Consider the following 17,006-nt stretch of genomic DNA (forward strand, 5'->3'; position numbering starts at 1 on the left):
GTAGTCATGCTTTGCCTCCTCAGAATACAAACACGTTTAGCCATCTGTATAATGGGTATGATCAGGTGTTGTGGTAAGGAGTTTCTGATACCATGTGTCATTATTTCAGAAGGCAACATCAAATACCTTCAGTGCTATCTTTGGTAAAGAAGTGCAGAGACGCCAATTATTTTCGCTGAGTGGCTTCAAGGTAGGAAGCTCTTGAAATGGTGAGCAAGCCTTGCATTAAAGCCTGTTTTGTCCCTCAGATCCCAGGACCTGTTTCTGAAATATGTGGCACTGAATGCACATAAAACATACCCAGAGCAAACTGCAGCAACACTGCAAAGAACAATCTCAGCTCGTCCGCCAGACAGTTTCTTCCTTTCTTCTACTTTTTTGTGCCTTTCTTGCCTGTTTGTCTGCACGTCCCCCACTGAAGCGACTCCTCCATCCTGTTCTCAGCAGCATCCTTTCCACCATTTTATCTGAAAGAGATCAACACTGAGCTAGATTATTATTTTGAAAGTAAAGGTTTGACTGTACAAAATCTGAAGATGCCACATCTGCTATAGAATAACAGTGCACCAAATGAGGTCTGAGGTTTAAGCATGAAATGCCTCCAATTTAGGGTAATTAAGAATAGTGTTGACTTACGGCAGCACATAGTTAATAAGAGTGAACGCTGACTACAGATCTCCTCAGAGAAAATTATAAAGGAACAAATTCAGGTCTAGAACACATAGATACCACTCCCACTGGCTTTCACTTGAAAACTCTGGTAAATAAGTTGAAACTTCTGGGCAGTTTCAGATGGAGATAGTTCAGGATATCAATGTCAATGCTGGTTAGCAGAATCCTTTAATGAGAGGCAGGCTGCCACAGCTTTTATTTAAGAGCACAGCTGCCATTAAAACAGGATTTTAATGAATACGCACACACAAAATCTCGCCTGCATAGGTTCTTACTCATTTTTGTAGTGGGAACATTAATACAATCTGAAAAGCTCAAGAATACATCATTAAAAATAAGCTGCTTCTTGGATGAGAAAATGTATGCTAAACCTCTCCATCTCCCCTTACTTTTGCAACAGTCTTCATAGTTTATATCTGAATCAATAACTATTTTAATATGGGGAGTTTAGAAAAGTTTGATTCAAATTCCTTTGACACAGTTCCATCAACATCCAGTTATAGAGCCATTCTGCATATGACTCATTAAATATTTAAAAGATTCCTATTATTGAATTAACTATTTATTGATTTATAATTTAAAAGATTTATGCTTGGCCATTAAAAAAAATTCCAAGCTGACTTTCACTTAAAGAGATGTCAGGTGCCATTTGCTGCTAGTGAATGTCTAATGTACCCTTTTCACCCCTAGAGTGAAGAAAGGACAATTACTCAAGGACCTCTGGTTCAATATTCATACTGTTTAGATGCTGAGGTCTGTGGTTGCTTTTTTTTCCTGCGGCATTAGGTCATGCTCAGCAGCGTCTATCCATCCCACAAAATCTCAGCCTCCATGGAAATGCACAGCTTGTAGTTTCTCTCCTGTTACATTTATTGATTTGCATCCCGGCTGAATTTTGCAAGCCTTATGAGACTTCCCGATTACATTCCTGTGGCAATGATGTTCTTGCTGAGATCATAAATGCAAAAGGCTAAACACACATAGATACATACATGCACAGTTGATCCTTCTCTTCTATCGCTGCTCTTACGGGGACTGATTCAAAAACCTTTTCAGATTGGGAGCCTTACCTGTGGCAAATAAAGGGTCTTTCTAAAATTAAGAATGGATTTAAGAGCTCTGCTGAACTGGGACCACAGAAATTAAAAAATACTCTGAGCACTGTAATATCAACTCCCAACTTTAAATCCAACGTTTATCAGGCTGTTGCTTTGCTCTTTCTATAAGGAGCTGGAGTAAAAAAATATTAATATATTGCCTTTATTTAGCACCTTTAATCTGAGGCTCACAAACTGCTTTAACAACATTAATTATTTAAATCTGGAAGAGCCCCTGAGGGGTGTCTATTATTATAATACTCCTTTTACAAATGAGTAAACTGATGCACAGGAAGGTTAAGTGACTCGCTGAAGGCCACACAAAGAGTCCACACCAGAGCCAGCTATAGTCTTTCAAAGAGAAGAAAAAAGCGGATAGAGCAGAATAAATGCACTGTCTGCCCTAACTGTACAAATTCAAGATATTTCCAAATACAAACAGAAACACTACTTGGATCTAAAGAAAAAAAAGAAACAGAAAACACAGGAATTACTTTTTTCTGTACACAGCTAGTAAGGGTCTGCTTCAGATAATGATCTCTCACTGTTTGTTTTACTTTTGACTTTGGGGACCTAAGTTTTAGTGATACACATTTTTCTACAACCCATTCTTGGCTCTATATCAAAACCACACAGAGTAATTAGCACAGGTCTGTCAGACAAAACTATATGCATTATACTGTAGAAATCGTTGCTCCAGTTTCTCCAATCCGTGAATTATAAATAAAGATCTCTATGACTTGAAAAGGCGGCTTGCTCCAAGTAGTAACTATTTCAAGTCTGCTATATAGCTTTCCTAATGATATTGCTGGGGGTTAGGGATTAACCCTAGGAAAATAATTTTTGGAATATCAGGCACAAAACTGTAATAAACTGAGTTAAAATTGATATAGTAAGGAAAAAAGAGAGTATTATGGAGCCAGAGAAAAGGAAGCTCGCTCCAGTGTGATATGGGAAAATACTTATATATATATATATATATACACACACACACGTATATTTATATGTGTTTGTCTTATCTTTATTCTTCATAAATGGGCACTGGAAAGTAACACTTGGACTCCGGCAAAGGTACAGAAGGTCAGCTCAAATTAGAAAGAAAAAAGGTGAGGCTCAGACAAGTGAACAGCATACTTATTCATTAGCAATGAAATCTAGAGGTGTTATTTCAGTTATAGTTGTTCAGATCAATGCTTTGGGATGCAAGGCGCCATACTCTATCCCCACTCTGCTGCAGAATCCCTGCTGGCCATGGACAAGTCACGGGCGGAACAGACTTTGCCACTCGGATCCCCTTGGATTAGCCTGCAAGGTCCCTGTTGAATCCAGACAAATTCTGTGCAGATCTACCCTTTTCTTTCTCTGCTGCAAAATGGGAATAGCAGTTCCCACCGAGAAGTCCAGTATGACCTTGATTGGTTTATAGATGTGCACTTTCTGTAAATGAAAGGAACCGTATATGCCCAATACATGACTGCACAAAATAGTTCCTGACTGGCCACAGCTGTCGGATTTTTGCTTCCTTTTTTCTTTCATGGGTGATGGATACAGAGCAATGCTGTCTGCTGCGGCATTTCTTTCCCAAGCAGTGGGTCAGAGCTGTTCACAACACAGGCTTACAAGTCTTCTTCTGACCCACTCAGAAAATGATAGGCAGTGATTTATTTTAAGCACCGACATTCCCACTTGGGAAGAGGTTTGTTTTAGAGCTGCCATTGCCTATGAAGTGGCTAGGAGGGGCATGTGGGAGAGGGCTTGGCAGGGCTGGGATGCTGTGATCCAGCTCCCAGCGGAGTTCTTCCTCACCTGGTGCCCAGCATGATCCAAAAAAGCATGAGCAGACAGTCCTGGTATGAGTACAGGAGGGGATGAAGATTCACCCCTCCGGGGACACCACTGACAGACAGGCTTTTTATCAGCTATGTCACTTGTAATGGACTGGAAACTGAAAAGCCCACAACAAGGAGTCAAAACGAGTGTCTGCCTCTCTCTGCAGAGCAGGAACTCTCAGGCAGCCAAAGATAAACCATCTGCCCTGCCAGCCCTGATTAGGAGCTGCACGCTCACAACTTGTTGGCTGTCCAAGGCAGGAGAATGCACAGTGAACGGATTCCCACTGGAATTTCCATAAACCCTTGGCCATTTAGTCAGTTCCACTGGCTGTCAGACTACCTTGTCCTCCAGAGCCATACATCAAGCAGCCTGGCCAATGAATCCACCAACACTGAGCAAAAGTTTTTAAATGTGAATGATACATATTCTAGAGCCAGACCAGAGCTACGTGCAGTTTAGATGTCCGTGCAAATTTCAGATGCTTCTCAGAACTTCTCTGACAAATCTGATCCGATCAGGAAACAGGCTCCTTCCCTCTGCTTTTCAGATGAACCTGTTACAAATGTTCTTGAGCTGCAGGCATGTTATCAATGATGCTCAGGCAATTTCAGTGCTGTCCATACCCCTCAGGGAATGCCATCCCTAAAGGCAAGTGCCTCCTCCTGCTCATAGGCTTTGCTTGACCTAGGATCCAGAAGTCACTGCCAAGGTAAAGGTAAGATAAAGTTGTGAGTATGTAACCTGATCTTTGGCAATATACATCACTGCACAAAACTTACATCTGAACATTGAATAGCCCAAAATACTTGTTCTGTAATTTATAGCCAGGCCGAAATGATTTGCCCTCAATTGCAAGTTTTTTTAATATTAATTCTAGATAGCCATCACAGCAGCAAATACAATGTGTCATGTTTCATCTTAAAATCAAATCCTGAATTTTATGGTACAGTATACAATGCTTACTTATACATATGCAATCACACAGAATAGTCAGGAACATATGCAGGGAGTAGTAGCTATATTGCTTTGATATTTAAGTACCTGCGAATTACAACATTGCTATGTAAATACATGCATGCACAGAGACAGGCAGACTGGAAAGGATACATACATGAATAGGCTAATTCAAAATGAGTGGAGGCAAAATGAATTATTCACTCAAGGTTTTTTATCTGCATTATTCACAGGATGCATTGGAACACAATTATCCACTTGGTCAGTAGACCTCTGCCCAAAGTTTACTATGTTGGACTTGCTGAAGAGACAAAACAAGGTTATTTCACAAATTGAGGTTCAACCCAGCTCTGCATTTAACAGTAATCACTGCACACCAAGATTAATAGAACATCATTCAGTGACTGAGAAAGCAAGTTATGATGAAGAAGCTGTTGAAACAGGAAACAGTTGATTTCCCACGAGTCCCGTAAATCCACCTCTGATGTCCTTTCAAATTCTCTGTTATTGCTGCAAAAATTTTAAACACCGGTAAGAAGGTGAAACGGCTGACATACTCATTTACCACGAGAAGAATTGTGTTCTGGGTCTGCCTTTGGAAACTGGTTCAATGTGCTTAGCAGATACATCAAAAAAGAGAGACCTCCTCGGAGGGGCTTTGGAATGCGTGATGGTACCCTGGGATCAGCCGCAGTTCAGCACCTCCCTGCCTTTTTTTTGCCTCACCGTTACCACTTAGCACCCTCTTGCTCTCCCGCAGCATTCTTCCCCTTCAGCATCTTATTTTGGGGTCTCCAAACTTTCACATGCCTATAATGTCGTGAGCCGGGAAGACCCTGGTAAAGGGCTTGCTAGGCACTTCTGCACTGTACATTCCTTCTAACATTCTAGCGACAGCATGCCGTAAATCTCTGCTAGGCATGCAGCAATCCAGCCAAGAGAACTCTAATACCATAGGATTTATTTTATTTTATTCTGTTTATTTTAAGTCAACTAATTTTATACTAAATTAGGTCTGATGCTGTTCTGGGTATTTTGCCAACTTTTAAATTGAGCCACCCAAGAAGGGAAGGCCAGGTACCATCTCACAGTGAGATGCCAGCTTCGTTTAGCTGCAAATCAGTTAAAGGCAGATCCAGAAACAGAAGATAATACTACATAGAGTTATTTTTTTGTTTAAAAGTCTACTGATTCTCCGCACGTTTCGTCATCCATAATTAAGAGCCACTGCAGCTGTCATCAGCATAGTAGCCCATCAAAACACTCAGGAAAATATGATTTTCACAATTCAGACCCTACATTCCCTCAGTGTAGGGAATCTGGGTTCAATTTTCAGCTCCGTTACAGATGCACCACCTTTCTGTAGACAAGTCACTCTCTCTGTGACTTGGTTCACCACTTGCCAATGATGTGTGCACAGCTTGCTTTGTTGGCCATGTAACTTATTTAGACTGCAAGGTAACACCACGGCAACTATTTTCCACAATAAGGATCTCTTGACATAAATGCCTCACCATGACATTAAAAATGACAGTGTTGAGAAACTGATAACCAGCATGTGATTCTTGAAGAGTCACAGAAAGTGGAGGGTGCAGTGTCCACACATGGACTTTGTTTGCTATTGTGCTGAGAAACTAATTTTTCAATATCAAAAGTTGCCTTTTCTTCATGTGTGTTGAAGCATTATTAATTTTTCACTGCATTCTTTACTTTTTCGCTAAACAAGAAAGAACAAAAACCAGATTTAAATCCACAGTTGTCTCAACATTTTTGTTTACATGCTTTCCTCCCTATATGTCACTTTTACTGAAATATTTTTGTGCATGAAAAAGGGCACTGTGCTGTTTTCCGTAACAGTATCAGCAAGTCAAAAGCACTACTCATCAAGGACTAAACTCCCTTTCCATGCATCAGACTAATATGCTTCCTGAGAGGATGACAAGCACCTACTGTATTTCTCTGCTTGGGAAAGAGACACTTTTAAAACCAGCTTTCACAGCCAATGCTTTAGATTCAGTAAATCCGAGTGAACAAGAAAAATGCTTTTTGCCCTTTCCATTTTATTGTCATTTGATGGAGATGCCATCAGTTCTCCGTATTCAGTGGTCCTTGAGCGCGGCATGAAATCTGGTCCCGGAGCCAGCTGCTTCTGCCATTAAACACAGCCAGGCTCCATCCTTATTGCTGGAGTTTAAGAACGCAAAACACATTTTAACCAACAGGTCACATTTACCAAATCCTAGCCATGCATGACTTTACTATGTGAACAGCCCATTCTTATGTTTCTTCATCAAGGAGTTTTTCTTCCTGCTTTCTCAGCTGTACAGTGTCTCTGAATTTTTTTCTTGGCTTGAGGTCTCTGCCTAATTATCTGTAACCTTCTGTTCGAAGATCGCTGTCCTGGCCTGATAAAAACCAGTAACTTTGAAAACAAACTGGGTCTTAATTTTCCTTGACAGCCCTTCTTTAAACATGTGGGCAAAGCCCTGGCTTAATTAAATGCACATTCGTATTCCAAACAAATTAAGTACAATTAAGGACTCTGAGTTATGGGTATCTATCACTCGGCGATGTTTTTGTAAAAATTACCACATTTAGATCAAACACAGAGGACCCTTTGCTTAATTGCTTCATTAGGGCCCGATGCAATAGGCTTCATAAATACAGGGTCTGATGTCTCTTTGGGAATTGCCCAGAAGACGGCTCTTAAAGTAATTGCTTCCACATTTCTCCCCGTGCAACGTTCATGTGCTCACTGATGAAAATGGGATGGCTCTCAGACATGTAAGTGAATGCGGGTCCCGTCTTGTCTTCCAGCATCATGACTCTTGCACAGCTCGCGGAGGCAGATAGGTTTGGGCCCCTGGTTATTACCTGTTCAGTTTCTATGAGGAGTTTGACAATTCAGACAGGATAAGGCTGTCTGCAGTATGCTGGTAGCACAGTGCTTTTCTCTATATATCACCTATAGATCCCACAGACTGAGGTAAACAGGATGCTTTGGGATTTATTTTTCCAGAAGTTGCTCTGCAACACTAATGAACTCACAGAAAACATCAGATAGATAAGTCTTCAGGTCTTCTACTAGTTTTATCCCTTTAGTTCTTACAAATGCAGTTATTGTGACCCTTTAAAAAGAAAATCTATTTACAATGATTGCTTTAGCTGACCACAACCTACTTTTGATTAAATTAAACCTTCCTTCAAACACACCTAGACTAAGGAATCCAGTTAGAGGGAGTCCAGATTTAACCCTTGCTCAGATTAATGCTGTTCAGTGCATATGTATAATGTGGATGCAGAAAGGGATCAGGGCACAGGTTTTTTTCTCACGAGATGTAGAAAGAGCAGCAAAAGAAGATACACCATTCTTTCCTTTTTTGCATTTGTTTTCTGGCTTACTTGACAGACTTAGGAGTTCTGCGTTTTCACTGTGGAAGCCAAAATAACTAACTGGTGTGCACCCAGAAGCAACAATAATGATTGCAGCAGAGCTAAGAGGTAGTGGGAGCTACCTTGACAGAACAATGAGAAATGGCATGTCATTCTCAAATCAAATGTTTGCAGCATTTTTGTATTTTTGTTCAAATATTCCTGTTCTTTACCAAGAAAAAAGTGTAACTAAAAGGTCTTCCTCTCCAATTCTTTCTCTTCTAGCTCCCTTTGTAACTATCCTCTTTTTTTTTTTCTTTTTCATTTGCTCTTGAAAAAAGACAGGGAGCAGAAAAATGGAAAGAAATAAAAGGGAAAAGGAAATCCATCTTCCCCAAAGAAAATGCTTCCAAGTTTTTATCTCGTGCTAAAAATACACAGAAAGACATTGTTTCTTTGATGAAATATTTTAGTTTCTAGAAAACTGCAGTTTTTCCTTTGAGATCATCACTAGTTGCACAGAACTGCTAGCAATTTAAATCTGTGCAAGTGAAAATGGTTGTACAGGGGTTGAGCTGTTTCATTTATGAATAATATTAGTTCAGCATGTTAACGTAATTTCATCATGGCCACACTGACAAGATCAGTGTTGACAAAACTGGAGACAGATGCAGCAGAAAAAGTAGAAAACAGGCAACAAAACTATTAGCGCTGCTGCTGTAGCGATAGGAGTTCTCCAAACATCAAGATAAGATAAGGTACCTCTCCCATATTGCCCTGCTGAAAGTAATTTAAAATCATACAGAACACAGTTTTCCATGGCCCATTCTCTCCAGCTGTCTCAATCAGCTGACGAAATTTTGGGTGGGAGATACCCCTCTCCCACAAACAAGGTGGAGACACCCTTGCCCCTGACATTTCATTAAGCATCCAGAGGTTGGCAGCTCAGCCGTCTAACACCACTGCACCGCCATCATTGACCTAACCGTAACATGGTGTCTGACCATCAATCCTTTGAGCCACCTAAGCCTCTAGATCTGCAGAATTTGCAGATTTATCCTGCAGATAACAGCAGGATAAAGAACTTAGAAGTCATAAAGAATGCACTAACAGCTCTTCTGTAAAACAGAAGTCAGCCTGATTTCCACAAGTTATAAACGTCCATCAACCTCCAGTGGCCAAAGAAACATAGCTACTTATTTTCTGACTGCTTTATTCTCCAGACCAATTTTCCTCAATGCTAAAGCAAAAAAATGAACGGCAGATTGTCCAGTTCATGACTGGATGGCTGGCAACAGAAATCCTATTTCCAAACTGACCCCTGCTTTCCAGCATGGCATTCATTAATTCCACAGTCTCACATTTCTAGGAAGATGTCAGTCATGTATGTGATTTTTCTATCAGCTATTAATGCCAGATCACAAGGTGAGAAAGCAGGGGTTTTAATCTCAAGACCCTCAGGAGATGGAGCTGCATACATTTGGTGTGAGCCATGTGTCTGGAAATGTCAAGGACAAATATTTTTAAAGTAAGGAGTGTTCATATCCATGTGTAATCTTAAGTACTACAGAAGTGATCCAAAACACAGCCCTTTTCTCCTTGTTACGATTGTTCCGCTGTAGCAAGCCTACAGCTGCTACTTCCCAGGAATTAGGTTTAGATCATCTAATTAGGCACCTATGCATTTAGGAATTTGCGTATTTAAACTGAGCGACATTTTAAGGCTCTCCTAAAGGCTTTGCCCAGGGCAGAGTGTTTCGTTTTCTACATGTAGAAAGGAAAAGTTTTACTGTAGGAACAATAAGAATTCCGTATCTGTCTCCAAAAATTGTTTGTTCCTTCATTCTAAATTGAGATTAGTTCCTCGCCTCTGTATTTTTTGTCATTCCCCATTAGGTTATTTTCCCATGGTCTGCAAAATCAGGCACTGAATTTATTACAAAGTCCCTGATTTTAGACCTAATTACAGATTCCACCTTCCTAGGAAATGCACAAAATCCCCTTTTCTTTCCGTCCTTAGCTCAACTAAATGATAACTTTGAGTCCCATTATAATCTAGGTGTCAGACAGCATACAAATATGCTACTACTGCCAGAACAGAAGTAAATTACTGAGAAATATACATAAACCCTCTTAAAATGCCATTTATGTACATATATTTCTAACATAACACACAAAGAACTAGCACTGTGCTTTACCTTTTCTCCTACAAGTTCCACTGAAAAATCTAACACTGTGAAAGGTTCCCTCAAAACTGTGATGTCAGAAAAGTAGAAAAAAAGACCAAATTTCTCCAAATTTTTTGTAAATTATGGACTTGCTGGTTACCAGTTCAAGAAATGCCACAGTCGAGGGTAGGAACAGAACCTTACTCTAGCAGATGAACTCTTGCCAGCAGGGCGTACTGATGCCTGCCACAGGATGGCTACAATGGTAGACTGCAGCGTTAACACCCCTGTGAATCTTAGTGGGAACACAAGTGAACTGGGAGAAACAACAGTTCCGTCCAACAACAGAAAATCCTCTGCCTCACCAGCCCATAGCGTCATCAACAGTTGAAGAAAACATTCGCATGACACCTATTTCACATGCCATTGCCCATTGCTGCAACCAAGGAATGTTATTTAACTAACAAAGAGTGTTGCAAATAGTTACTCATTTGCCCTTCACATGCTGTCACCAATTTTCTTTCTATGGGCCTACTTACTTATAATCATTCAAGTTCAAGACTAAAGGGTGTAAAAATTGTCAGCCTTCCTATTGATGTGAACCACGTGTGGGCATTTGTGTGTTACCATGTAAAAAGTGAGAAAGAAAGAGAAATCTCTGAAGAAACATTGATGGCGTGCACCCTTTTGAAATCTTTTCCTAGATAGCTGCTCTATTGCTTGAAATACAGCTCTGAGTCTGCTTTTAGCTGCTAACTGCGATATAACATATTATCCTACTTATTGCATACAGTTACAAACATCTTGTATCTGGAAGCAACACGGGAGAAGGCTCCTTTATCAAGTCAATCTCAAATCCCATTATGTTCCTCTACAACAGTTTCCGTAAACATTCAGCAATTTTCAGTGTCTGAGTTGCGTCGCTGAAGAGGTGCATAAACAGGCTCCACTGAAATGTGAAGATGACTGATAATGTACTAACATTGAGACCCCTTGCTGTGATTATTACCCCCTGAGTGCTCCTTACAGAATGTGCCTCTTATCTCACACTGACAACGCTAATAGAATATGCATAGCCCTATTAGCATACAAGATAATAGCACCCTGGAGGGGACAGAGCCATAAAACTTTAAGTAGAAATCAAAACAGGAGGAGGAAGAAAAAGGGAACATTGTCACAAGCCAAAAAGAAAAAAAAAAGGGAGCCTGAGGGCAAATTTTGCTGCAGAAAACACACATAGTCATAATTCTTGTGCTAGTCACCATGCAAATGGTAATAGTCTTTAGTCCCATGAATACTATCAGTGCCATGTTTGCTGTGAAACATTAATTGAGATAATGTGCCCCTTTCGGATGCAGCAGGGAGTCGTATGTCAAATTGTACCACAACAAAATTATGGCAACATCTGCAAGAAATATACAACAGCAATTGGGGTACCTTGCATTGGATAAGTCCAACTGGGTCTTTGCCTTTGCAGATGGAGTCTGTGGAAGAGCTAGAGCCTGCAAGGGGAGGCAAGCAGCTGTTACTTCAGACGACATGTGTGTATACCTGTAGCTTACTACTTTTCAGCTGCTGCCCAGTTAAAAGCTTTGCAGGTTAGACGTGTTATCTCTTGACCCTACTGCAGTCACCGGATTAAACCTCAAGCAGTTCTTTGAATGCCAAAGCCTTTCTTTAGTCACGTCTGCCCACTGCATTCACATTTGTTCCATGTAACCGTCCATTGTACCAGACCTTTCACTGCTCACCCATAGCTGGCAGACAGCCATGCATTCATATGCTTTCCATCTTACAGCAATAGCCAAAGTAAATCTTTCAGTGCTTGGCACAAGAGTGTGAATTCAATAAAAAAGGCTTCAAACAAGTTTGAGATGGCTTGTCTCTAAACAAACGAAGAACAGTGAGCTTTTTTAATGCACATTGTGGTTCAGTTCCTGCCTACAGCTAAATCCAGATAACCCCCAGCAGCAGTGACAACCCTGTCTGGTAAAATAGCCACCTGTCAAGTGGGCATGAAAATATCCACACATCTAGGCTCAGAGGGGTTGGAGGGAAGTGACCTGCTTCTTACCAGGAGCTTCAACAGGGACAATCAAAGGTCCTTGTTGTCGTCTTTGTGAGATCTGAAACTTTCCAATATTAGTGCTGAATGCATAGGACCCCAGGGTAATCGCTCCACAGAGCACTGTATGCTTTTTCCTTTACAGAAAGATGGTGTCAGGAGGTAACAAGCACGGGATCCCTGTGGTGCATTTTGAAGCATCATGCAAAGTTTTCTGGGATTCCTCCTAGCATTCACTGTGGTTTCTATAGAGCTAAACTCTTTGTAAAGTGGCTTTGTGTTGCAAAATTTTGCAGCTTGCGGGAGTCTGCCTCGCTTCATTTTGGTTGATGGTACTTTATGCTGACTGTTTCAGCAATTAGAACACAGCTGGAAAAGACTCCGGTAAAGAAAACCCAGCCATTTTGGAAAAGGAAAGTAGAGTGAAGATTAGAGGAACGATTCCTGAATGTACCTCTGTATGTGTCCATGTGTGTATGTGTGTTTATGCATGCATACACCCTCTGCGTCTGTGTTATCACAGGCAAAACAGCTCATCTCAAAAACATACAGATTTTTAGAGACTGCTGAAGTATTTTTTTTAATGTTCTTCTGCAGTTGATACAAACTCTGGAATAATTCCTCATTTTCTCCGGGAAAGATAACAAAACACCAGCATATGTAGTATAGGAACTAAAGTCACCTCATGTGAATCACAGGTTATCTCCATCCTAATTTTTCAGACTCTGACTCTCTGACTAGTCTTATTATCAGGAATTAAACAAGGAAATGCTACTTCCACAAAAAGGCATCCCAGCATTGGCTAAGGCTAATGAAATGCCTGGGTACCTACACCTGAAGAAACAGCACTTTGTGAACAGCTTCTAAATCTGGGTCCAGATGAGATCTCTGAGGCATGTCTCCAGGAGAGTGATGACTCCTATCACTCAAGCACAGCTGGGAAATCTCACTGAATGTTGGTCAATGCTTGGCATATGTGGGAGGAATATTTTGTACATTGTGTGATTAGCAATTACCTGATTTAAATTGCTTTCTGTACGCAAAAAAAGAAATTCTAAAGATGATAAAAATTTGGCAAAAAAACTTTAGAAATGTTGAACTATGACAATGAGAATAGAGAAAAGTTTGTGCACTTGAGATGAAAGTGAGTTACCTCCATCGCAGCTTCTATCTGTAACTTTTTGCTATTTCTCCTTTCGTATCTTTAGTGAGGCCCAGCCCCTGTATTTGGACCTTGCTGTGCTCACTTACTGAATCACGCCTCAGTTCAGCAGGGCACCTAAACACAGACTTCTTTCTAAAAGTTTAGCCTACAAATGTCAAGGTTTTGCTTGTGGACATTTCCCGGCTAGAACAGTAGACAGCCTCCTAGTAGAAAAATTGTTAGTTGCATATTACTTACATATTCATCCAGAGAAGTATAGGTGCTCCAACACAGCAAGGTTCTGGGTATGAGAAACGCAGAGCATGTGTGCACTTCAGAAAGACAAACAGGGAGAGACAGGATTATCAGCCAGCTCATTTCAACAGCAGCAACAGCAGTCATTTAATGCACAAGTAATTATTCCAGAATAAATAAGTATCTATTTTCCCCATACTAAGGCATAACTTTTATTTAGCAGACATTATCTCCAAGGATCCTTAGCAGCTCAGGACACAGCAAAGTAATACAGTGCAGTCTGGATGTTGTTATGTATTTATTAAGTTGTATCAGGGCCCATTTAGTAGCAGCTCTGCAGTTTATCACGTAAATATCGAATGCCAAATACAAAAGAGAAGAAAATAGCAACATAAAAAATTTATCTTTGCGGGGAGGAGAGGGAGAAAGGGAGAGAGAATGGTGCTGATAATGTGATTGTGCCTTCAGCAATAGTGGCTAATATCCTTTTGCAAGGGGCGCGGTGTAAAAATATTCCAGAGCTGGGGGAGGAGAAGTGAAGAGAGGGGAGCCTAGCTGTTGTTTGTTTGTTTTAAAGTGTATTCTGGTTGCAGGCTAGGTCAGCGGGTGGCCAGACTGAGAAAATGAGTCCCCCGGGCTGTAATAATTGTAACTGTCAGGGAAAAAAAGTCAAGGTCTTAGATAGCAGTGGTCTGCTCTGACTTCTGACCATGGAGAAATATATATGAAAACTATTGCCTGGGGCACTATGGGAAGAAACCAAGAGGTTTTAACTCATGGTGGCTTGCGCTTATGAATTGGAAAACTCATTTTGCACCTTGGTGGTTTGTATCTTTATGATTATTTTCATCTGCAGTATAAATGAAGCTAGAGGTATTCCTTTTCCTTATGCCCAAATTTGTGATGCAATGAACCCTTGCTAGACTAGCTTTGCATTTCTGAGTCCCAAACAGCATAGAGCATTATAACTGATCTTTTAACAGTGGATATTCACAAGGAGAGTCTGAATTTGATTATCTCTTGCAATGCGCTCATCATTTACCTGAGTGGTCCATAGCTGCCTTCAGTGGATTAATCCAGAATTATGCACAGGTAACTTCACTGACTTCACCAGAAATATTCCTAGTATAAAAGCAGTGCAAGAGAGGGAGAAGAGGTTGAAGAATTTAAACCACACAAGATTAAACCTTGCAAACGGGGCAGGGGTGAGGAGGGTGGGGAGAACCCATAAACCTGGTTTCTTTTTTCTTTTTTTTTTTTTTTTATTATACAGCCATGGACTAGCTAGCTACTGGTCAGGCTTTTTGTGAATCAGCAATTTGCCCCTTTATTTAAGGAAGTATGGGAGCTCTAATGAAAAGTTTGCTAACAAACCTGAGCCCACAGGGTAACGTTTTGGTTGTCTACTATGCAGTAGCAGGCTGGGAGCCTGGATGCATCCTTCCTCTCTCATTTTGCATCTTTGCACTCCAAACCAAAGGGAGGAGAGACAAAGCTGCAAACCTAGATCTGCTGGTGAAAACAAACTGACATGCATTTCTTTGAATATTCCCTCCCCACCATGCTCTCAGATTCCCATGCACCTTTGTTGCATTGGCCCTAACTTTATATCATCCATGGGGACTGAGTAAGAAAGATATAGTCAAAAGCAAATGTTGGACAGTCAACCAGCTCATTTGGCAGGTATATGCACAGAGCAGAGGGACATTTCTGAGAAGCACCTTTGCCTGCACATCTCCTCAACGTTCCTGAATGCGTTTCTTACGTACCATAAAGACAACTGTCCAAAGTGGAAAAAATTATGCGGAATCAATCGTATTCGTTACTTATGCTGTGAGGTAGGCAAGAATGTAGCCCAGACGCTTTCCTTCTTTTGGCAGGGGTCATCTGAACACAAGAACAGCTGGAAAGCAATACTGTGACACAGCATTGAAAGGTTTCTTGATCCTGGACACTGTTTCTATTTGCATGGGGTGAAAACAAAACCATCTGAACAGTTGCAAAATTAAAGTGTGTCAGGTCATCTGTCCTGGAGCTTTCAGTGTGTCCCTTTGTCTTTGGCTGGAGAATAAACTCTGATGCTGAGAAGCTTCCTCATCAAAATCCATGTCCCTCTGCAAAATGTTCTGGCTTCAATTAAATGTTATTTTTTTCACTGTAAAATGCTTTGTTCAAACATCCCAGCTTCTCTGATAGCCTTCTAATATGTGTTAATTAGTAAATATAATTCCTTTAATATGAATTAATAAGGGGAATTGAAAATATTTATATACGTAGTGAGACCCAAATAAACTCTATAAACATCAAACGGCAATTAATCCCAGTTTGAGGGTGACAACAGCATGTAAGGTTTTGCTGGTAAAAGAGGATAATTATTCCCGGAATGTGATTTACTTGTTGAAAGTCACCGTAATAGTGAGCTGGATAACTTTTACGGGCCCCATCTGTACTTCACTCACCTTCCTTACGGCCTGTCTGTGTCTTGTGAGGGAAGTACAGCGTGTGTAATGGAGAAAGAGAGAGCAGTAATGTTAGTAAGGAACGAAGTCCAGTGGAGCAAATAGGCATACATATGAGGAAAGAATATAACAATGGTACTCATGTGTTTCAGCATTACATAAATAGCTCCCCTGCTTTGTCTCCCAGTAGCCCCAAATCTCAGTAATTCACATTTCATTGTTCATTGCATTTTACAGAGGCAGCAGAAATAAGAGACATGGCTTGTGAAAAGAGGGACACTAATTTAGGACCCTCTTAAAAGTTCCTTTTCCTCTGTAACAAGGCAGTGCTGAGAAGAGCGTAGCAGAAGCAGAGACTCAAATACCAAAAAGAAACACCAGCTCCTCTGGCCTGACCAGAATAAGAGAGCCCAGACACTTTCTCCCTCTTACCCTGCACTAAACCTAGCAAGTTATGTTTAGAAAAAAGTATATTTTCCAAAATGGCATCCAGTCTCAATTTAAAGATTTCAGGCACAGAAAACCTACCATTTCCATTTGATAGTTGTTTCAGCAGCTAAGGACTTCCAGTGATAAGAATAATTTACCTTATTTGAATTTGTCCTCTCACCAGTGATCTTTTTTTCTGCCAATGTGAGGACTTCTTCAGGACTTAAGTCTTCTCTACCTGTGAAGATACTGATACATGGTAACCATATTGCCCCTGGATCTTCATTTTAGCGATAAATATTGGTTCATATGGGCCAGCCCAAGTCCTGGAACGAGGAATGTGGTCACTGGGTAAGCAAAATGCACTAGTGCAACTGGAACACCTGCAATACCTAAAGCTTCCTGCTTTGAAGATAGGAGCAGGAAGCCAGAGTGGAAATCTCGGCTCCTGAGGGACTTTCCTGATTTTGAATCTTGTTGAGCCTTCGCTTACTGATGAGCTCACCCTGAAGACAGGCACAGGAATTGATGGGGCTCCCCTCTTCTGAGCTTTTCAGA

The 17,006-nt window shown here is 40.8% G+C and overlaps 1 long non-coding RNA gene across 1 annotated transcript; it reads right to left on the minus strand.

Moving 5' to 3' along the window:
• Positions 1–494: 494 nt before the first annotated feature.
• On the minus strand, positions 495–16,600 carry LOC121233410. Its single transcript, XR_005932755.1, has 4 exons — positions 16,020–16,600; positions 14,603–14,682; positions 13,564–13,637; positions 495–4,303 (listed from the first exon to the last, which is right to left on the minus strand). It is a non-coding gene; the product is annotated as an uncharacterized LOC121233410 (long non-coding RNA).
• Between the last annotated feature and the right edge of the window lie 406 nt (positions 16,601–17,006).

The sequence above is a fragment of the Aquila chrysaetos genome, chromosome 6 (genome assembly GCF_900496995.4).
Source record: "Aquila chrysaetos chrysaetos chromosome 6, bAquChr1.4, whole genome shotgun sequence".
Lineage (NCBI taxonomy): Eukaryota > Metazoa > Chordata > Aves > Accipitriformes > Accipitridae > Aquila > Aquila chrysaetos.